Consider the following 6,787-nt stretch of genomic DNA (forward strand, 5'->3'; position numbering starts at 1 on the left):
AAGCAAATGTGATTTCAGGCACCACATACAAGAGAGACCCACATGTCTGGAAGTGGCTAATGGAAGAGAAAAAGTAAAAGCTGTATGAAGTCCAAGATTATTTGATTAAATGCATTCATAAAACATTGAGATCTATACACATAGATGAGCCTAATGCTAATGAAACTGACCTGTTAGTGAGGGCCTTGATGCATATGGATTATCAAAGGAAAAAAGGACCTCATGTTTTGGCCTTTTCCAGTGGTGGTGAAGCACGGTGAGGAACTCATGTTCGTACTTGTAGCTATGCCGTCCAAGGGTTGGCTGCAGTCCGTGCAGGTCTTCAGACACAAGAAGACAGACACAGCTGCGACCCACTGCAAACAAGGAAATGGGCTCATCAAGGTGAATGGACATCCCCTGGAGATGATTGAGCCTCGCACACTGCAGTACAAGTTACTGGAACCTGTTTTGCTTCTGGGTAAGGAGCGGTTTGCTGGTATGGATATCCAGGTCCGTGTGAAGGGTGGTGGTCATGTGGCCCAAATTTATGCCATCTCAAAGGTCCTGGTGGCTTATTACCAAAAATATGTGGATGAAGCCTCTAAGAAGGAGGTCAAATATATCCTCATCCAGTACGATTGGACTCTGCTTGTAGCTGACCCCCATCTCTGCGAATCCAAAAAGTTTGGAAGTCCTGGTGCCTGTGCCCGATACCAGAGATCCTAGGGATAAGCCTGTCTCAAGAATCAGGGTTTACCAAATAAATAAAAATAAATAAATAAATAAATGAAAGCCGGGTGTGGTGGTGCATGCCTTTAATCCCAGCACTTGGGAGGCAGAGGCAGGCAAATTTCTGAGTTCAAGGCCAGCCTGGTCTACAAAGTGAGTTCCAGGACAGCCAGGGCTATACAGAGAAACCCTTTCTCAAATCAACAACAACAACAAAAACAACAACAACAAAAAATCAGGGTTACCTTTGTAGGAAATATCCTAGGATCTTAATGTTCAGAAAGAAAGAAAGAAAGAAAGAAAGAAAGAAAGAAAGGAAGGAAGGAGAAGAAGAAGAAGAAGAAGAAGAAGAAGAAGAAGAAGAAGAAGAAGAAGAAGAAGAAGAAGAAGAAGAAAAAGAAAAGGCCTTTCTGAGTGCAACAGCTTGGAGGGATGTTGGGATCAACCTTATAATTCAGAAAGTAGTGAAAGCTAAGCCCCAAGTTTAAAGATAATTCTGCTATGAACTGTAAACTAAAATCCAGAATGCACAGGTTGAAGTCACATGAATAAGGATGAGACAGTTCTAAATACACTTTCTTATGCAACATGAATGTTTATAAAAATGATGACCACAAAGCAGCCTCATAGTCCACTTTAGCTGACAACGATGACCAGATGTGGAGACTCTGTCTCTATGGATGCTGAAGTGCACACCTGCATCTGCTTAATGACGGTTTTATGAACAAGGAACATGTAGAGACAGCCTAGACGTAAACAATCTGATATCTCAGTACCCAATCCAACACAGCATCATGTTTAAAAGGAGCAGGCCTACTAAAAGTAACTGCCGGCAAGAAGTGTTATAGTCAGAGCCACACAGCTGTTGGGTAAGAGAGAGAAATGAGGGGCATACAACCTGGGGGGGTGGAGATGCAAAATCTAAATAAATTAAGTCATAGCTGTGTATGTAGATTTAACACATTGTAATGATGACAGTGTTAGGGGGAAAGCCGCTTGATCATCTGTGGTGCGTCTGTTGCTTGGAGCTGTTACCTTCAGGGAAAGAAGCTGGTGGAATAAGATTTCCTTCCCTTTTACCAACATCAAAATAAGTTTCACATAGGTAAAAGAAGTAACTCAGTACCACAGCAACAGAGTGACACACACACACACACATGCACATGTGTTCTCTCACACACATGCACACACATATGCACACAAGCTCTCTTTCTCATACTTAAACACACATGCCCCTGCACACACATATCCAAACACACAAATGCACACACACATACACATATGAGAACACACAGAAACACATGCACAAATATACACACTGGAATACTCATCTGCATACACATGTATGTGCACACATACACGCACGCACACACACAGCTCCACACACAGCTTCTGTTAAGACACGATATTACCAAAAATGAAATGCATATAAACAAGCCAAAGTCCTTCTGGGACTGCAGCTCTGTAACGGAGTGCTTGCTTTGCAATTCCCAAGGCTCCTGAGTCATGAAAAGAAAAATCAATAAAAACAGCAACCATAAAACTCATCAGGAAATGACACATTCAGAAAAGTTATCAACAAGAAAACCTTTAGTCCCGTGAGTTCACAAGAGTAGATTGCCTAGCTTCTCAGACTCTTCCCAGGTCTAGGTCTCTAAAGCCTCACTGTGTGATCATCCTTCATGGTTGTACCACCTGGGCAGTTATACCTACTAGGTTTGCCATGGTTTCTAAACCAAAATACTTGCACGGAAATCCTTCCTCTTATAGCACCCAGAATACAGTGGGGATGGATGGAGGAGGCAGCCTGAAGAAATGGCCACCAGGGCTTCTGGAGGGGGATGGCAGAGTCTATGTAAGTTTGGACCTCATCAAATCCCTACATAAAAAACAGAAATTAGCTAAACACTCCAAGCCCTACCAATACCATTTACAGTTACATAAGATAATAAGGTTCCCTCTGAGCGCCAATATATGGTGCTGGAGCATGTCGGCCCCATCCTCAGGAAATGAAGATGCATCAGAAATCGAAAGAGTCAAACCTCAATGAAAATGACCAACAGAAGTGTTCAAACTGTGAAGTCAAAGAGAGAAACAAACACTGAAACTATGATAGATAAAACTTTCTTCCAATCAGAGCTAGATTTGAATCTATGAACTGGAATAGTGTCCCATGAACATGAAAAAAAAAAAAAAACCCAGCCTAAATGAAATCAAGATATATTATAAAAATAGTAAATATAGAAGAAAATAGAATTCCTCCAGCACTTGGCAAAATGTGGCATAATATCTGCTGGGGAAAGTAGGGCGTCACCAGATTCTATTTTTGAGAGTTCACCTGAACTGCAACTTGGGCACGGTTGCTTTAGTGAGAATGTATTTTATTCTTTGAACAAGGGCCTAAGATGTGAATGTACAAATGCATTGCTATAGGAACAACATGTGCTTGTCTGGCCCTAATCTCCTCTAACTCCACCTTCTGTGAGTTCTTGCTCTGCTAAACTGAGGCAGGAGAAGATGCCACTCGGCTAAAAAGTTCAGCCAGAGAATCTCCTAATGTCACTGGCAAAAAAGAAAACTTTGCAAAAGATCCTGGAACTGAAGGTAGAGAGTCTTCGACCTGTGTAGGAAGGAGCAAGCCCCTGCAGGGTTCTCAGGCGGAAGTCATGGGATGTCCCTGCACCGTCCCTGCTAGTGCTGGCCACATAAGACAAACAGTTGTCTTTTGGAACGCGCGCGTCCGCATTAACGGAGAGTAACCACTGGCTGAAGTCTTTTGGCGTGCAGGAAGAGACCTTTGTTCCGCCTCACTTGGCCCCTTTGTTTGAGGCTGTTTCTTGTGATCCCGCCTGAGACAGGTTTCTAAGAGAAGGCGCTGTGTGCTGAGCAAGCGTCTAATCCCTGTAAAATCGGGCCCACTTTGCTTCCCCAGAAAAGATGATCTATCTATTTCTTATGAATTGACCTTTTCAATGCTTGTTGCCTGGCTGATTTTTGGAAATGAATATTTTGTCTCCAGGTGAGCGAAGAAGCTAAAGCCTATTGTATAAACAGCAGCCAGGGAAGGACGAGCTTCTTCCCCATCCCCACCGGTAAAAGTCTCCCAGTTCTCCCCCACACACTCAGCTGGTTACCAACAAAGGAGAAAGCGAGTTTCTCGGAGAGGGAGAGGTGTGAAGTTGAACTGGTGGGTTCATGATCTTCAGCGGGAATCAAGGGTCTGGTTTTGAGCAGCCATGTCCCACTGAGATCTGTTCTCTCAAAGCAAGGTGGCATGACTCCTGTCTGTCCTGCTTTTAAACTCCCGAATGAGCAGAACAATTTTCCCTATGTCTGCAACTGAAACCAACCCTGCTCTTCAGCCTGGGGAATTAATTTTGACTATTTTTTTTTTTTTGCCTTTCTCTGTACTGTTTCCCTATAGCTAGCATTCACCTGTTGTTGATGGAGTTGCATTTAATTTTGTGTATTATACTTATGCAGTGATGTGGTGCAGTCACTGAAGGGCTCTTAGCTCTTTGCCGATGGGACCTCAAGGCCTGTGTTCAGCAAGCAGAAATCAGCCTCACACACTGTAAATCCTGTTCTCTGCTTCTGTTTTCAGGGTCCTCGACTATCAAGTCAGTCAGCCTGTTTGGCTATCTCTCCCTTGATAAGTCAGCAGAAACAGTGGCATCTGGCTCCGACTGTAACTACAGTTATGGGAGATTCTATGCCTCCATCTCTCCACAGCGGTGCATGCAAGCTCTTATTTCTAGGGCATCTTTGTTGTCTCAGCGTGAAGGTCACACCTTTGAGCATGCCTAATCTATTTGGAATTAAGTCTTCAGTTATAATAAAGTGTTCTTGGCACCATGTTGTCTGAGAAACATTGACAAAAATGAATAATCCCAGGCCCAACTTCTCACACCAAGGGGAGAGAAAGTGGCTGCCTCCAGGGCTCGTGCAGCCCAAGGTTCTGTAATAATTCTATATTTGTTGTTAGTGGGAAAGACCACTCCTACTTTGATTTGGCTCACAATAGACAGAGAATGAGCCAGCTCTGTGTGAACAAGCATGGAGTGATGAGCTGTCTGTCTGTCTGTCCATCCACTTCCTTTCCTGGGCTGTTCTTGTTTCACTCTTCTTTCTGTAGTAGATCTTGACCTCTGGAGGGGAAGCAGCCAAGCAGTGAGACCCATGGAATATTACATAGGAAACAGCCAGACTCAACTCGTTTCACAGCCAGGCCAGCTGGAAGTGAGGAGGTGGCAGAGGAGATCCGAGACAACAGTGATGCTGGAGGTGTCAGGGAAAAGAGTATGCAGCAGTGTGAACAAGTGTGTTCACAGTCTCTGTGAGTGTGTGTGCATGGGCATGTGTGTATACATGCATGGATGGATGCATGTGTGCCGTGTGTGTGCATGTATGTGCACATGTGTGTGCATGTGTGTACACGTGTGTGCATGCATGTGTTTGTACATGTGAGTGAGTAGGTGTGTTTGTGTGTGTACATGCATGCTGATGTGTGCATGTGTGTGAGTGTGTGTGTTTGTGTGTGTGTGTGTGTGTACATGCATACTTCAAGGGAGAGGAGAGAGCCCTGTCAGTAGCCATTCAGAACTCTACTGTAGTTTTCTGTAGGTACAGCCTCTGGGGACCATCTGCCAGGTGCCCAAGCTCACATTCCCTTGGAGGAAGTAGGGCTTGGGACAGGGACAGGAGTGAGTGGGAAGGAGACCTCCCCCCAACCCAGAAATTTCATGTTCTTCCAGTTCAAGGGGCTCTGGGGAGAACATGGGATCTGGATTTCCTGACTTCAGCTTTTCTTAAGCACTGAGTAGCATTGAAGGATTTCTCCTAGAAGCAGGTAGGAGGGAGACAGGAAGGATTCGCTTTCACAGCATCTGCAGCTGACACTCCCAGGATAATTTCACCCTTGAATACCTATTACATATAGAGGACTCCTGCTCACCATATCTCTCCGATTCAGAAGTGCGCCTCGTCACCTGGCAAGGGAGGCTCCCCGGCTTCCAGTTACTCTTTTCTCCTCTCTCTGAGGCGTGTGGTTACTGGAAACAGAAACTATGACAGTGGGCTCCCAACCTCTAGGGTCAAGGCCTCCATCCCAGCTGCCAGCACTCCATTCTTTCCCATCATGCAAGAATGGGCTGAGTGGTGTCTTCCTGTGATTTAGATATACCTGCTTCAGTCTGGACATGGTTGGTCCATAGATCACACTCACTGACAGGACAGGACAGCACAGCACAGCACAGCACAGGATAGAATGGAGTAGAAGTCAGCCTGTATCACCTTTGCTATATACAATATTCCTTAATGATGCTTTGGTTCCCAAGATGTGTGTGTGAGTGCACATGTGTGTGCATATGTCTGCACACTTGTGTGAATGTACACGCATGTGCATTTTCCTGTATATTTGCATATGTGTGTATATGGGTCTAAATGCATGTGTGTGAGTGTATATGTATGTGATTATGTCTGTGCGTGTGGGTGTGAATTAACACATGTGTGAATGTTTTTATGTTCATATGTGGGTGGGTTTGAGTATACACACATGTGAATTTATGTGCAGGTTTGTATATAAGTGTACACATGTGTGCATATATCTGCATGCATGTGTACATATGAAAGAGTATGCATGTGTGTATGTAAATTGCATGTGTGTGCAGATATGCATGTGTGGGTTTATCTGCATGCATATGTGTGTACATGTGTGTGTGTGAATGCATGTATACATGTATGTGTGCATTCATACGTGTGTGAGTGAATGTATGTGTATGCGCATATATGTGCATGTGTGCACATGCTCAGTTTATTGCTTCCTTTTGTGATGTTCATTCCTTATCTCTAGCCATAGTCCATGATGTTGGTGATTTTCAATTGTCTTGGTAGATGTTATCACTATTCTCACATACTTGTTCTTCTTCAGTAGGATTAGCCTCTCTGCATCCTAACCCTTGTATACACTAGCTCCTCTGCACACTAGCCCCTCTACACATTAGCCCCTCTGCATCTGCACGCTAGCCTCTCTGCACACTAGCTCCTCTGCACACTAGCTGCTCTGAATCTGCACACT

General features: G+C 44.3%; 1 pseudogene; it reads left to right on the plus strand.

Moving 5' to 3' along the window:
• Positions 1 to 285: 285 nt before the first annotated feature.
• LOC110300643 (small ribosomal subunit protein uS9 pseudogene) lies at positions 286 to 708 on the plus strand (annotated as a pseudogene).
• The last annotated feature ends 6,079 nt before the right edge of the window (positions 709 to 6,787 follow it).

The sequence above is a fragment of the Mus caroli genome, unplaced genomic scaffold, assembly GCF_978045245.1.
Source record: "Mus caroli unplaced genomic scaffold, Mus_caroli_1 scaffold_10, whole genome shotgun sequence".
Taxonomy (NCBI): domain Eukaryota; kingdom Metazoa; phylum Chordata; class Mammalia; order Rodentia; family Muridae; genus Mus; species Mus caroli.